The sequence below is a fragment of the Sarcophilus harrisii genome, chromosome 3 (assembly GCF_902635505.1).
Source record: "Sarcophilus harrisii chromosome 3, mSarHar1.11, whole genome shotgun sequence".
Lineage (NCBI taxonomy): Eukaryota > Metazoa > Chordata > Mammalia > Dasyuromorphia > Dasyuridae > Sarcophilus > Sarcophilus harrisii.
In genome coordinates this window covers 355,527,973-355,545,315 of record NC_045428.1, presented here as the reverse complement: position 1 = coordinate 355,545,315, position 17,343 = coordinate 355,527,973, and the positions used below count along the sequence as shown (strand labels likewise).

Here is a 17,343-nt window from a genome sequence, read left to right as displayed (position 1 = left end):
GGTACTGATTTTGATCTTTAATCAGTGGGGTGACCATAAATAGATCAATGATTATTTCCTATTTGTCAAAAGATAATAAATTTGTTTGTGTTTATCTGATTCTTATCCTACATATTTTTTCCAAACACTGTTCTTAAAGAAAAATATTCATGAAATGTAGGGTGAGCCTTCTATAACATCTTCAAATCTTTTACTTCTTTCATTTATTACATCGGAAATACATTTTCCACAATAGTTTTTGCTGCCTTTCCCTGTGCCTAGACTGGCTTTGCTCAAAGGCAAAATGCATTATAGTATATGCCAATTTAATTTTGAGGAATTTATCAAGCTATTCATAGTCTCTGACACTTGCTCTTCTCTCCCTCTCCCTCTCTAATCTTTGATATTGAGAATGATTCTCTTCTTAATACTCTCTTCTAAATTTTTGGGACACTTTCCCTCAGTTCTCCTTCTACCTGATGAATCTTTCTCAGTTTCCTTTGCTCCATCCTCATCCAGATCACACCCCTGTTTTCCATAGGGTTCTGTCTTGGGGGAACCTCTGATCTCCTCCCTCTATAATACTTCATTTAGTGATTTCAGCTCCCATGGATTTAATCAGCATTTCTAATCTGATGATTCTCAAATTTATCTATTCCACTCTAACTTCCCTCCTGACTTCCAATTTCCTATCTCAAGATGCCTTTAAACATCTCAAACTAAGTGTCCAGTATAATAAAGCCAGCATGTCTAAAATAATACTCATTATCTTTCCCCAAAACTCTCTAAACCTCCTGTCTCCTATAATTATTAAAGGTAACTCATTAACTTTTCTCTTAAATCACCCACTCTCTTTTACTTCTATATTTGCTGGGGGTGACACCATCCTTCCAGTCCCTCAGACTTGAAATCTAGGTTTAATCCTTGACTTCCTTCCTACTATCTCTCATTTCCTACAATCCAATCTGCTGCCAAGGCTTACTGATTATCTCATATTCATCCCTTTCTCTCTTCTGACACTGCCACCATTCTGGTTACAAACCTTTATTATTTCACATGTGGTCTACAACAACTGCTTGCTTTAATTTTTCCCCAATTTAATCCATCAACTAATTAGTCATTAAAGTGATTATATTAAAACATAAGTCCAACCATGTCACCTTTTCCCCTGCCACTCATTCAATAAACTTCAAAAGCTCCCTATTCATCTCCAGGATCAAATAGAAAATCCTCTACATAGCATTCAAATCCATTCATAAATTAGTCCTCCCTTACCTTTCCAGTCTTTTTCTACCTTATTTCTTACCATATTCTCTTCCATTAAATGTCATTGACATCCTTGTTGTTCTCCAAAGACAGTTCATCTATTGGTTCCAAGCATTTTTTTCTGGCTGTCCCATCACCACCACAACCTCTCTGTCCTTCCCATACCTGAAATGCTTTTTCTCCTCAGCTTCACCTATTGGCTTCCCTGGCTTCCTTTAAATCCCAACTAACGTCTCACTTTCTATAGGAAATCTTTCCTACTCTCAATTCTAGGGCTTTCCTTCTTTTAACTTTTCCTGATTTATCTTGTTTACATATTTGTTTTCTTTTTATCCCCCCTCCATTATCAGAAAAGTCCTTGAGAAAAGATACTTTCTTTTGCTTACTTAGCACAGCACTTAGCAAGGTACTTGGTACATATCAGGTGCTTAATAAATGTTTATTAGCTGACTGATTCTCCTTTCTCACCTCTACTTCTTGGTTTCTATAATTTTCAATCAAGATTCAGTGGAAATTGCTTCTTCTATCAGGACTTTCCCAGTCTCCTCCCAGCTGCTAGTGCCTTTTGGTTGAGATTATCTTCCAACTATTCGGTATGTATCTTGTACATACCTAGTTATAGTTATTTCATTAAAAGTAGGTATTATTTTTGCCTTTTTCTGTATTCCCAATACTGAAAACAGGACCTCATAACACATTTGGTATTTGCTGCATAGTCATTTTTCAGTCCTGTTCAAACCTTTGTTGACTATTTGGGGTTTTCTTGGCAAAGATATTGAAATGGTTTGCCCTTTCCTTGTCCAGTTCATTTTACAGATGGGGAAATTGAGACAAATAGGATTAAGTGACTTGCCCAGGGTCATAGAGTTAGTTATGTATATGAGGCTAGATTTTAACTCAAGAAGTTGAGTATTCGTAACTACAGGCCCAGAGCTGCTCTATCACACACAGCAAGTGCTTAACAAATATTTGTTGACTAACATCTAAACCTATTCTACCAACTTATTTATTTGAATCTCTAATGAGGATCTGACTCATCCTCCCGTTTAGTTGCAAGTTTCTTTTGTCTTCAGATTTCCTTTAAAATCAAGACTGATATGATAGGATGCCTACATTAATTGATATGATTCAATTTGTAGCCTCACTGGTCATTAGATAAAAATTACAGACTTAGAGTAGGTAATTAACAATTATATTAATTTCCTGAGACAGTTTAAAAATTGTATTATTAGCAACTACTTCCCTGCCCCTATGGCTTTTCTGACTTCACAGCTATCAAAGAAAACTACAGGTCATTTTGCAGTTTTCTTTATTTCATCAATTGCCAAGACCAAGGAATTCATCACCAAGTGGCCAGAACACTGGTGATAAGATTCTTCTTAACTAGATAGGTTGGTCTTTGGAAAGCACGTAAAAGTATGTTGCCAGGACCATTTCTGAAGCCTTCAAAACATAGCGGAGAAATTTTAAGAAATTACACTCACTGGCAGAACCTACAAGAAACCATCTAGATGTCATCAGAATGGGATTTAATAAATGATACTTATATAAATATTTAAGGCTTACACAGTATTTTATGTGCCTTATCTAATTTGAGTACTACAACAATCTTGTGAGATACTAGAGGTATTACAAGACTTATTTTACAGAGCCAAAAAGGTTGTCATTTGGCTTACCTATAGCCACCTGGATACAAAGTGCGAGACCAAGGATCTGAAGCAAGTCTCATTGACACCAAATCTAGCATTACACCATTATTATGAGGAGGAGATTTTTAAACATTCAATCAAAAGATGTACATAATAGAAAATTACAACCAAGTTGATTATGAATAAGTTTTGAGTATGGGTGCAAAAGAGAAACTGTATGTCTGTCCTCCTAGGAACAGCAAATTTAAACCTGGAGGCTCAATCCCTAGTAGTCTTGCTACCATGTGATGAAATTTTTCCATTGTAACCACTCCTTAAGATTAATCACTAATCACTAATAATGTGCAAATAACAGTGATAGGGACTTTCAGGGAATGCCCAGGTGAGGAAGTTCCCTCTACCAATGTAGATCAGCATCCTTTCTACAATTTATAAGAGTTGTTTAGAGCACTTTGCAGTTAAGTGAACCATGGTCACAGTAACAATATGTATCAGAAGCAGGATATGAACCCTTGAAATTAACTTCAAAGCCAACTCTAGATCACCAGGGAATCTTCCTTTATTCCAAAGTATGCCTTGATACGATACTTTGCTTACTTTGGTATCTGCAATTAAGTGGGAAACTTAGAAAAGAGACAGAGAAAAATCACTGAAATGATTAAAAGATTAGATTAAGAGCACTGAAAGGCAAAAATTAAGTAATGCAGTAATTTAGTTCCCCCAAAAAGAGAAGGCCAAAGGAGGATATACTTAACAAAAGCTTCATAGTATATGAATTAGTTCTTTACTTTTGATGTAAGAAAGGGCAAGGCAAAATTATTGATAGAATAAAGGGGATTTGAGCTAGATACATGGGTAAAAGAGATAATTAATCAACAGCATTGAATGTCATTCTAAAGCAACTGTATACTACAAAATACAAATTAGAAATCTTTCTACCCTGCCCCAAATACTAACGTTATGAAATAGTGAATTGGATTTTAACCGAAAAATTTAATATTTTCCTTCCTGAACAAGAGCAAACAATTATTTTTCCAAGATACTTTAAATGAAATCCTACTCTAAGGCAAGAGAATAAATTGAAAGAACTTTTGTGATTCTTTTTAATCTAATTATTTCATAGGTGGGGTAAATTAACTTTTTCTTTTCTTTCCCACCTCCAGTACATATGGTTACCAGAGAAGAAGATAGCAATATTTAAAATTCAATAGCATCAATGAACATGTATGTCAGGTAAAAAGTTTCTCAACAAACATGATTTCTAGAGAAGAAGAAAACTGAACATTGGCAGTCTTTAGGGTTCATGTATGTACAAAAACAAAATTAAGTACAAACAACTGCAAGGTAAATATAAACGTTTAATGTATGAAAGGACTAAGGATACATTAAGTTCAAGACTTTTCTCTTTTAGGAATGGATTCCTCTGCTCACATGATATGAGACTAACTATTAGGTTAGGCTAAGCTTTCAAAAGTTTTACCAACACAACACAAGGTCTGGCAAATTAATAGAAAGTACAGGTCTGATAAAACATTATGTTGGCCTAAGGATTGGCCAACTTAAGTTTGGAAAGAATCATTGTTGCCCAATAAGTAACAACAACAACGACAAAACCCAAAAAAATTAAGCTCTAATTCATGATGACATTAAGATATGAATAAAGTTATCACATCCCTGAAATAACAGATCTTGAAATATTTAAATGTGGATGAATTAAAAAAACTAATCATGGTTTAGATTATGAGAATTCTGGAAATTAAAGAAAACACGAAGAAACTTTAAAACAAAATATTTGGTGGTATATGATGGAGAAAGAGTCTAAAAGATCTGAAGTTAAAACACTGAGTTTTCTACTCACTATAGCTCATATGTATAAAATTAGCTAATGACTATATCTTTAACAAGATCTACTAGGTATTTTTTGAAGATGCTAAGGGTAAGGTATTGGTTGAAACAAAATTTCAAAGGGATTTAATTTACCCTTAAACATAAAAGTTTTTCTATTATCAAAAATTTGTTGTGTTATTAAGCAACTTTTCCTATTTTCTATTTTTAAGAAACAAAATAATTTTTAGTTTCTGTGTTTAAAAAGAAAATTTTGCTAAAGAGCCCCTCGCTCCCCACCATTTCTTGCTAAACTTTCAAGCTTTGTTAAGGTTCCAAATCTATGTTAACTCCATTTCTATCTGTTTTTTTAAGACTGGTCAAAATCTAGTTCTATTTTCTAAAGACACTACTACTATCTTGTGGTACCTCTATTAGTACTGTTACTAGTATTACTCTCTACTTTCCAAATCATTATATATAACAGTTCTGTTAAATTTGTTACCAACTATGAAACTAAAATCCAATTGAAAAGGAAGATCAATTAATTTTCATAGACTAGAACAATCTACTTTACAAAATAAAAAATTAGAAATACTTGAAATTTTTCTCAAAAGTTCTAAGAAGTAACAATAGAGTATGTTACCCATAGAACCCACTGAATGAACTAAAACAATAAACGTAATTCTGAATTACAATGCCTTTCAATATCTGAGGGGTTTAGAGGCTAACAATAAGTAATTATGCAATACTTAGGGAAAAAACTATATATCATAACACTGATCATGTGTATTTTTTAACATGTAAATATTCTGAAAAATCCATCCCTTCTGGAATGTGGGATGGACGGGAGTAAATCAGTGGATAAGTATCTAAGAGATCAAGGGATCTCTCAGCACTCTTTAGATGATTAATTCTATTTCTCTATGTATTAGTATTAACTGTATATCCTAGACTGAGAAAAGAGAAATAGAACATACATTAATTTCTACATGACCACTGACTCATTCAATCTAATTGGGCCATAGTTTCTTTTTCTTCAAAACAAAAGAAGTTAGACAAGATGAGTTTTAGAAGATATTTTTAAGCCCTAAAATTCTTTTGAGCCATTGGTGCTCTTTGGAACATTAATATATGAAATGTTCTTGAGTAATATCAAATATATCAATTTATACCAAAAACTTTGGGATTTTATATATGGCATCAAGACATTGGAAGAGGCCTTTCATAAATTCACAGAGAACCACAATTTTGTTATGTATATACAAAAGCAAAAGGTTTCACCTGGAAAAAACACTCTCCCTACAACTAAAAATAGAAATCTGTACAGGTACACACAAATGTACACCTATACTTTTTTAAAAAGTCTTGAGCAAAAGAAAAAAAAAAACAACAACAACAACTTAAACTCAATCAAATTCAATATTAACATGTGTACCTGCCAATAGCAGTCAGAGAGCAGCACATGAAACACACTTTAATCCAGCCATACAAAAAAACATTTTTTCTTCTTTTAGAAAAGCTCTCAACATCAACAATATTATCATAGTGCTTATAATACAAACCCCAATACTTGGGTACCAGTATATTCTCTGTTATATAATATCTGTAAAGTCTTAGCTGGTCACTTCTCTTCTGAGAGCTATCACTTTCCTCATAAAATGGATAGATTCAGATAAAAAATCTCTAAGAGCATGGATCTAAATCCTATGAATCACTATAAATTTCCTATCTGGGTTTTAAATTACCATGTGAAATTTTTGTCATTTTCAAGATTTAAAAATGGATACCTCTAAATATGTCTTCCTTCCAGATTCATCTAGTCTACTATAAATAAAGTTCTGCTTTGTGGAAAACATGAGCTAATTTTTCTGTTTTATCAGTATTTTTCTAATAGAGGAATAAATAATTATCACCTCTTCATTTGGTGTATATATTATGATGTGAGTCTTTACCACATTGTAGTTTCTTCTATTTAAGGTTGAATTTAAAATAAATAGCAAAACACCCCAAACTAATCACCACAAATTCTTTGGTCAATAGATTTTTCTTACTAGTACAAAACTTGAAAATATAGACCTGAAGCTGAAAGTTAATGAGACAATGTGGTAGATTCGGAACTTAGAAAACCAGTGTTCAAATCCATATTATATTTTTTACTTTATCTTTATTTTATTTATTCTATTTTAAGTAACTTTGGGCTAAACATAACCTACAAAGTAAGTAAGTTGGACTAGATTACCTCTATGGTCCCTTTTAGCTTTAAGTCAACAATCTATGATATGATGCTGAATCAAAGAGACAGCATTTTAAAAATGAGTGCTCAATGACATACTAAAAACTTGAATTTGGATTAAGTTCCTGAAAAGTAGCCAATAAGAAGATTTTGAAAAAATAAAGTTTCTTTCTTAACTTAACTTTTATTTTATTTGATTAATTTTTTAAAGCTCATTAGTTGCCACATGCTAGAAGTAGAGGTTTCTATGTGATACTATAAATATGAAAAATTTTGCTAAATTCTTAAATGACAAAAATATTTGTGTGAAAATAACCATGTTTTAAGCACTAAAAGGTATACAGTAAAATTAAACTTAGAATTTTTAAACGATGAAAGATACACAAGAAAGCAACAAATCTCAGAACAAAATGTATTAACAAAAAAAAGTCACAACCATAACATAAACAAATAATGCATCTTACCTCTATCATTATATGAAAGGCGTGCTTGTGAAGAAAAAACACAGGCAAAAGAAATTACGATTTATATTCAAAATGAAATGAAAAACGACATCAATTATGAAAGAAAAGGAAGGAAAATGTTGGATTTATTTTATAAAAAGTTAATAATGATTCAAGTTTTGCAAGATTTTTTTGGTCCTTTAAGGAATGATAAGAAAGTTTATTCTCAGAGGAATTAATTACATCAAAAAAGATTCTTGGATAATATTAGGAGCACTGTGAAAATTTTCTACACTCAAAAATACCTGAACCAAAAATATCTGATATTTTAAATATCAAAATAAGTATTTATCTTCATCCTATGATGTTACTACTGCTAATTTTCCTAACATGTTCCAAAAATACACTAACGTAAGTGTTATTGTAATTCAATAATTTTAAAAGGAATTAGCTTTTTTCTTTTGTTTTCAACACCAGATGGCAGTATTGCTTTATCCAAAAGCTTTAAGTTACCAGTAAAAGAATATTTGCAGAATACTTATCACATGATATAACTAAACAGCAATAAAGTGTACATTTCTGTAATAGAAGAAAGAAAAACTAAATTTGAAGGTCTTAATTCACTATTTCATGGGTGAACCTGATTTCCTAGCCAGAATATCTTGTCACTTCTGGGATAAGAAGAGTGGGTCACAGAATCACAGAATGCTTCCTGACTTTCTGAATTTACTGATTCCTCTTTGGTACAGATGGTGAAGGAAGCAGAAAAGCTGATGTTGTGCGTGCATGCATGTGCACAAGCACAAATGCATATACACAAATGGCATTGTAAATTGTGGAGTGAGTGTAAGATTTTATTTTGTGGGGAAGAAGAAAGCATGAAGAAAATAGAAATACAAAATAGGCCTGTCTTTAATTTATTGTCCTGACTATATCTAGCAAGGAATTTTAAATACTTCACAAAAATTTAAACCAAAGTGCCAAAGGTCTCCTCACAGATCTTTTGATATCACATGGCTACTAGTAAGTTGGTTGTCTATCTATTTATTATTACTCAAAATTGCCACACGTCTAGCTCATTTCTTTTTCTAACCCTAAATCTTTCTGACAACAAACACTGCTTCTAAACAGTTAATCAATAACCATTTATTAAGTACTAATTATGTTCCAAGTCCTAAAGTGCAAAGACAAAAAATGAAATAGCTCTTACATTGTACATATAAAGACATATACATGGAATGAATATAAGATGCCAGGCCATGGGCAGGGAGATAACACATAGATAAGAACTTCTAAAATCTAAAATCATTTGTTAATAACACCACCAAAACCATTTAGATAAAAGCACTAAAACCTCTAAGAACAAAGTCTCCATTGTTTTGTCACCTAAAAAGCTGATATAGCTCACAAAATTCAAATATCCAGAAATGTATGCTCCATGTGTATATAAAACCTGAACTAAAAGTATGCTGTGTAAAACTAAAACATATACAAATGATTCTGTTTTGAGTTTTAAAGATCTGTATAAAAGGTAAATTTAAAAAAAAAGAATATCACAAAATTTGGGGTTTTATTCATCTATATCACTACTGTAGGCTTAATTTTTTTTTCTTGTCTTCTTTCTAGATCCCAGCCATCACATTACTTCTAGATCATTTGAAATTCATCCAGTAATCAAAATCTATTTAACTAGTTCTGGAATCAAACTACTTTATCAACTCCATAACAAAATTCATACTGTAATTAATACCAATTGGACATACCATAACAAGATTGGACAAAGCTTTTAAAAACTTTTAGGTCAAGCATATGTTTAAGGACAAAAATATCATTGTATTCAAATACAGGTATCATCAATAAATCTTAGCATAAAAAGACAGTAGTTTTGTTCAATAATACCGACTAACAAATGAACTAAAAGCAGATTTTGCTGAATCCCCATAAGCAAAGTGCTGCTAAATGTGGATCATGAGAAAAAAATAGCCTTGTTATCTAAACTTGAATATTAAAATGAAATTCTGCTTGTATGAAACCTGAAAAGAACAATGCTGTAAAAAAGGAAAAATATACCTGGAATGTACAACTACATGTTCTATTAAATTTAAAGTAAAAACATAGTCATTCCTCTGGAATTACTTTTAATCCACACTGCATATATTTTGTATGTACATAGTTTTTTGCATGACCATTAGCTCTTTCAGAGAAAGGATAATGTTTCTGCCTTTCTTTGCAACCCTAGCGCTTAGTGTGGTGCTGCTTGAGAAATGATTGCTGACTGACTTGACTAAAGCAAGTCAAGAAAATTAACTTTCTAGATGATAAATACCAAATTCAAAGATGACAACCAAATACAACAGAAATACACTGGCAATATGCTAAGGAGGTGTAGTCGACAGAGAGATGGCCTCAGATTTTGGAAAACTTGGACAGAGTCCTGTCTCTGAAAAGGATTGTGTGAGTCTAGAGAGTTCAACTAACCTCTTGATGCTCCAGGCATCCCTCTACCATAACTTAGCAGACTTGCAATTCTATAATGAAATAGAAATTTCTTCATTGAGAACTCTCTACTCCCTCCAATGATGAAATTTCCTCCATTCTCCCTTCTCAAACAGCATGGGAAAAGTGGGAAAACTGGTGAGAATACAGAATGCCTCTATATTTGGATAATCTTTTTAAAGGAAAGAAAAAGAATTTTGGTAAATTCATTAATTCTTCTAAAGACTACAGATATGCAAGATGGTATCTTCTAACAAGACAGCATAAAAATCTTTCCACATATTAATGTTTCCTGAGCTACTATGGCCTAAAAAAGATCATCATCAGTCAGCTCATCTTCTCAAGATAAGTCTTTCTGAATTTAGAAAGGCTAGTATACAACAGTAAGTATGCACTTATTGTACCGAAAAATACACGTTTATTTTGGAATTTTACTTTTTCCCAATTTGAATAATAATGTTCACACATATTTATCATCACTACTCTATCTTTATCACTTTTTTGTTAGTTTCTTCCAGATGTTCTCATAACATGTCACTTTCATTACTATTTGCATTTAAAAGAAGGCATTTTTTAAACCATTAAGACAAATTTAAGAGATTCCTTCCTTTACTTAAAAAATCACTAGAGTTGGGACAGTTAGGTGGTGCAGGAAATAGAGCAACAACCCTGAAGTCAGGAGGACCTGAGTTCAAATTTGACATCAGAAACTTAAACACTTCCCCTGTGTGAGACCCTAGGCAAGTCACTTAACCCCAACTGCCTCAGCAAACCCCAAAAAAACAAAAACAACAAACTACTAAAGTTTCATATAAGCTTCTAAGAGGTTATCTTAAATCATAAATTCTCCACTGAAGAATACAATTATAGACTGCATCCCAAGTTGCTGGCTTTTGGACACCTTCAATATCTGCAGCTGTCTATATTTGAATCAATAATCACCTTAGTTTAAATAACTATAGTATCCATATTACCATGAAAATAAGATTATTTTTCATCCACTAAAGAATGTATGATGGAGCAAAAAAAAAAAATCAAATATCAAAATAGGATAGACAATGCATATATTTGATTCAACAATACAAATATCTTGGAAAAACACTACAGATTCAATTCATTTCACACATTTGCTGAACACCTATTATGTTACACGCACAGTGTTAGACACAGAGGATACCTAGATAATAACAGACAGATGTTGATCTGTCTTAGACCTTATCTAAAAAAGAATACAGAATATTGAATTGCTTTGGGAAGTTAAATAGTAAGCTTAATGACTCCATGCTTTTTCCAGAACCAAAGCATATCTATCCTTCTATGGCTATGAGTCATGAAGAACCACAACTTCTGAAGAATTAAAGTTTCAATTAACCCAAAAGGCAAGAGAGAGGCTATGAATGAGTAGCAATATATGAATTGGGTAGGTTTCTCATTCAACTCAAACTACTTTGTCCAAAGTTAACAATGATCTTTTCACTGCTAAATCTGATTTTTGGTAATTCTTTATTGTTTTTGAAGTTTCTGCAACATGCAGACCACCTTCCCCTATAGATTTTGATGATAATGCTCTCTTGGTTCTCCTATCCATAGCTACTCCATCCATATTATACCTCCTAACTTTGTCTGTCATTTAATGTCCTCTCCAATTCCCATGGGTTTAATTGTCATCTCTATTCAAAATAGTACCAAGTTATATCTGGAACTCTGGTATCCCTGGAGCTCTTGCCCCATGTGATCAACTACTAACATATTATTCCAAGAAATATCTCATACCCAATTCAAATTCAACAACTCTAAAACAGAACTCCATTATCTTTTGTGAAAGTCTATCCCTCTTCAAACTTCCCTATTTCTATCAAAGATACCATCTTTTTCACAACCTGACCTTATTATACTTTTTTCTAAGTTATATAGAATAGCTAACTATACTATAAAGTCTAGCTAAACTGGACTTTTTGCTATTCTTCTCATGATATATTCTATCTCTTTTCTCTGTTCCTTAACTATTACCCATGTCATAAACTAAGTATCATGCACTTAAAACTTTACTTCAATCTCTTAGAATCCCATTTACTTCAAAATTCCTAAGAAGTGTAGGCTTCTACATGAAGGTTGCTACTATAGTGCCAGCTACCAATGACCTTCCCTATCACAAAATTTAACTTGTACTCATCATATATTTTGTATATAGCAACAAGATAGAGACAGAGTATAGTCAGTTATTCTTAGGAGTCAAGAAGCCCTGAGTTTAATTAAGTCTACCTGCTGACACACTCTAGGTAAGTTATCCTTAGCAAATCACTTATTCTTTCAGTGGATTAGACAACCCCCCAAATTCCAGAGAAGATGCCCACTTGTATTGGTAGAGGCAGTTTCATCATCCACAATATCAATTCATTCCAAATTCATGTATATTTATATAGGCTTACTTATGTAAATGTCCTTTCAATGCAGGAACTGTTTCATTTCTGACTCTGTAGCATAGTGCTAAGCACATAGTAAGAGTTTAATAAACAGTTATTGATTGCTTGACTAATAAGTAAAAAATGTCATCCGCCAGTTATGATGTATAAATCAAAAAAAGAGATGGACCAATCAAATCATGTGGCAATTTCAGGACAATCAACTGGTATCTACATTATGCCAAAAAATCTAGTAATGTCCTTAACACTTCAATTGAACCCACAGTGAAGAACTAGAAAAAGAAGGTTTTAGACAAGTGTTACATGAAACTAGAAGATATAGATTATACTCTACACTAAAGGAAGTATATTTCTTTTGTTGCTTATGTAATATTCATCTACAACAAGTGATAAATTTATAAAGAAGGTATAGTTAAAGGAAGCAAATGCTCAAGTTTGGCTACATGAGTACAACTTGCTAAAGATCCATCAATAATGATATTTTCAGATACCTCAGTAGAATCATGAATTTAGATATGGAAGGAGCCTAAGTTATCATTGAGTTAAACTCTCTCATTCTGTAAATGTGGAACCTGAGGCCTTGGAAGGTTAAGTGTTTTGCCAAAGTCACATATTTTAGATGTATCTGAGGCAAGATTTATATGCAGAACTTTCTTATTTCAAATACAGCATTCTATTGCACCACACTAATTTAAATTCTATCCAAGTATTATATCTCAAAATTATTATCTACTCCTTCCAGTTCCTTTTATTTAACACCTTTTCTAGATTCCTTTAATTGATTTTTAATTTAATCCTGTCTTACTATTTCTAAGATTATAGTGAGGTTCCAAGCACCTGACTATATCTTGATGAAGAACTTTAAGGACGTTAAGGATTTCTTTGCTTAATCAAAACCATCAAGTAAACTGAAACTGAAAGGAAATGTAAAAAAGCTATTTCATACATGTATGTCAAACAGATTTTGAGATTTTCAATGATTTATTTTAATAGCTAGGGGGATGTATTCTCAAAATTTCAGGGCAGTTAAAGTACTAAAAGTAAATTAGGTAATTGACTTGCCTTAATGAAATCCTTATTCTTCCAGAGACAGAAGAGATAACAAGGAAACTACTAAGATCTTATTCTGATCACTAAAGAGGAACTGGTCATCAGAGAAGAAATAATAGGAACCTTGGAAGGAAATGACTATTCCATATTAGAGTTCTTGACATATTACAGATAAAAATGAAGCAAATATTTTATCCTACTGTACCTCAGTTTCCTCCTATAAGATAAAAGGTGTAGATGAAAAATCACTTAAAGTCCTTCCAATTTTAAATCTATGTATTATTCTACAATCCCAGATTCTGGGAGATCAAATTTTTAAGAGTCCAGAGAAAGAATAGGTAGAATCCTATAAGCCTGAAATTATATAAAGGGGAAGTTAAGGAAAATGCTTTCAAGAACAAAATTCTAATGGCACAAACAAAAATGAAAATGATATAAGTCTAAAGGGAACCATGTCTTTATAGAGGAAATTAATTAATAGATAATGGGGAATAAATATAAAATTAAAATAACAAAATGGAGAATAAATATAAAATATAAATAACAAGATGTCTGCCTGAACAGAAGTTGGTTATTCAACTGCCCAATTGTTACCCAGCAAAAACTTAAAAGTTGCTCTAGGCAAAATAATGATCAAGAAATCCAAAGAGCAACTTGTTATAGTTGCTATCCATCCAACAATTGTACAAAATTAGCCAAGATCTTTGAGCAAGAGGAAAAGAGCCACTAGTACTAGCATAGGAGGGGGAGGGAAAAACTGGCAACCTCCCAGTTAGAAAAGAGATGAGCCAGAGATATGTACAGCTCCAAGTCTCTATGACTGGAGGCTGCAAAAATGGAAACCTCATCCAAGAAATCAGTGAGGCCATCAGGAATCTATAAGAGAGGATGCTGGAATAGCATTTATGAGGTTTCTGAAACTCTATCCTGAGATGCCATAAAAAGCCCTAAATCCAGTGCTCTGACCCTCAATGACCCATGGGGGACCAAACCCTAAGATCACCATAGAAACCCAAGTGACTCAAGTCAAATCTAACAGGGCCAACTATTTCATCTAAAAGCCCAGCAAAGAGCAGAGGTTGCTTCTGGTACAAAGGCTCAGTTGAGGAAAGAAGGCTAGAAATAAAAATAAACTAACAAGATATAAACCTCATCTATATTACTGTTTTTAGTCATAATTCTATTCTCAGGCAGGCAGGTCAGGTAATAGGGAGAACAATGATATATCAATCTAAGGACAATAATAGAGCTTGAAGTAGACCCCAAGCCAGAAAGTAAGTACCCCCTTCACAGTCTCCATTAGAACTTTAAATTGAATGAATTGTGTATATCCCCTGGAAAAACAAGAGGAATGAGAGTGCTACAAATGAGGAAATGAAGCAAGATCTTTCCCCCCTCTCTCACTCCAAATTAGTCATCCTTTCTTCCTCCCATGGAAGAACCTAAGTCAATTCACTGACTGAACTGATGATCACAGAATTTCCTTTTTCCTTCAGATGATGGCCATCCTCAGCTTCTGACTATCCATTGATCCATCCATCTATCCATCCAATTTCATAAAGTCCAATTCAACAGAGGAAGTATCAGAACTCTTGCTCCTGCTCACTGACCTTAGTCTGGGCAACAAGATATAAAGGACATGACTTTGGATTTTTTCAGTAACAAGTATGTTTCAAATATAGCAGCAGAAACAGCCTGGGTACCCTGGTTATTAACCACAATCTCAAATGTTCTGGGTGAAAAGGGGGAAGGAGAAGATGAAGAACCAAGTTATCTGCCAGAAAGGATGCTGGTGTTTCATTTGTGAAACGGGTCTCCTATGAAATCACAATTTCCAGAGGATATCTTATGATAAATGATCCATATAATTTTGTGGGGACAAGGGGGAATACAAAAAAAGGCAGGAGCATTTTAATAATTTCAAAATGCAGAAAAGAGAAATGAAGCACTAGTGTTAAAGAACTGGAAACTCAAAGATACTCACAAATTGAGCACTGGTTATCTGATTTATTGATGTTACAGAATACTATTGTTCTGTAATAAATGGAAATGTTTTCAGAGAAACCTGGGAAGATTTGAATAAACAGATGCAGAACCAAGAAGATAATTTATACTTTAATCTTAATATTGTTTAAAAAAAATAATTCTGAAACACTAGCTTAAGATTTTTAATAACTCCAGAAATCTGATGGTGAAAAATTCTGCCCATGTCATAACGGAGTAGACATAATAAACTAAAATAAAGAATGAGGCATGAGTTTTTAGAAGTGGCAAATGTAAGAATTTGATTTGATTGATCATACTTATTTCTTATGAGGATTTTGTACTGAGTGGAATACCAGACTTCAACATTATTTGAATTTATTTTTCACATGAATAAAATGCCAATGGGATATAACATCATTGTAATTCAATCTTAAGTTGTGTTAAAAGAATAGTATTTAGAGGATGAAAGGAAGTTGTTCCACTCTATTTTGTGTTGAGGAGATGTTTTCACTTCTGAAGCCATAATTTTAGATATGAGATTGACAAGCTATTGAATCCCCATGAATGATGAAAGGACTTTGAACTACATCACACAAGGACCTGTTGAAGGAACTGGAAATGTTTAAAATCTTATTGAAGTAAAGAAATGGAAGGATCATTATAGTCATCTTCAAGTATTTAAATTTCTTTATCATATAGTAAAGTGGGATTATATTTGTTAATTTGTTAGTTATGCTTGGCTCCAGAAAGTAAAACTAGGAGCAAAGACTAAAAGCTACAGATAGGCAGATTATAGTTCAACATAAAAAAGAAAATCTGAGCTATTAAAAAGTTCAGTAGTTAATGAATTTCCCACTCCAGGAAGTGTTGAAGGACAGGCTTAGATGACTAAAAATCTCTGTGCTCAGGTATTGGTTCAACAAATGACCTAGAAATTTCCTGCCAAATTTACATTCTGTGTTTGGGAAGCTTAACTTGGCCATTTTAATAAGAATAATGAAGAATATATTATATTTAAGGGAAATAAGTAGACCTTTGATTATTAAAATTGTATTCCTACATCGCTAATTTCTAAGCGAAAATTATCATACATACTCTAAAAGGAACAAAAAGGTTAACCAAAACAAACAGTTAATGATGTAAAAGAGATGATAAGTGAATACATTATATATTCCCTTACCTATAGACCATTAAATTTATGATAGAATGCAATGGAGAATTTGTATTTCATCATTAATTATACAAGTCAGGTTATTAAAAAGAGAAGGATATAAACACATCTTTGTGGACTAGTAAAATTATTTATACCTATTTGTAAACTATCACAAACTCACCAAAATTACTGTTAATTCAATGTACAACTCTTCCCTTCGACCTCTATTCTTTTTTCATAAAGTATTCCCAGTCATTTACTGAATTAAGGCATGTCAATGAAGAAAACTTCCCTGCACAATATAGTTCTTGGATTAAAGTAGAAACATAAGAATTTTAATATGCATCTCTTAAGATGTCAAAACAAATGTAGGTGTCCTTTTAAATCAATTAAATCAATTTAATGTATAAATAATTCTTTAATAAAATACTTCCAATGTTATTTTAGCATATCATATTCTTAACTCAACAAAAGTGCTGTGAAGTTGACTCCCCAGAGTCTAGATATCTCCCAGTGCTATCTTACTCTATTAGTAAGTTCTTCTTAAACATACCAACCCACCTCTCCAATATCAATAAAAATCTAGAATCTTTGTATTAAAGTATTTATATTCTCCTTCCTCATATTCTATTTATGAACCAAAAAAGCTGAAGCAGGGTGTTCCTATAATTCATCCCAAGGATGAGATGATAAATTCTTTGGATTTCCTTTGGAAATTACCAACAACAAAAAATCTAAGTGATCCTTTACAAACAGGCATCTAATCAGTTAAAAATTAACATTTATTTGTTTAGTCCCAAGGTAACAGAGGAAATGGATCTATAAGGAATAGCACACA

The 17,343-nt window shown here is 32.5% G+C and overlaps 1 protein-coding gene and 1 long non-coding RNA gene across 3 annotated transcripts in view; one reads left to right on the top strand and one right to left on the bottom strand.

The window, feature by feature from the left end:
• Positions 1 to 17,343, bottom strand: part of ACVR2A (activin A receptor type 2A) — a 134,999-nt gene that overhangs the window by 28,978 nt on the left and 88,678 nt on the right. The window lies entirely within an intron of this gene.
• Positions 4,056 to 9,361, top strand: LOC116422417. Its single transcript, XR_004233040.1, has 2 exons — positions 4,056 to 4,127; positions 9,024 to 9,361. It is a non-coding gene; the product is annotated as an uncharacterized LOC116422417 (long non-coding RNA).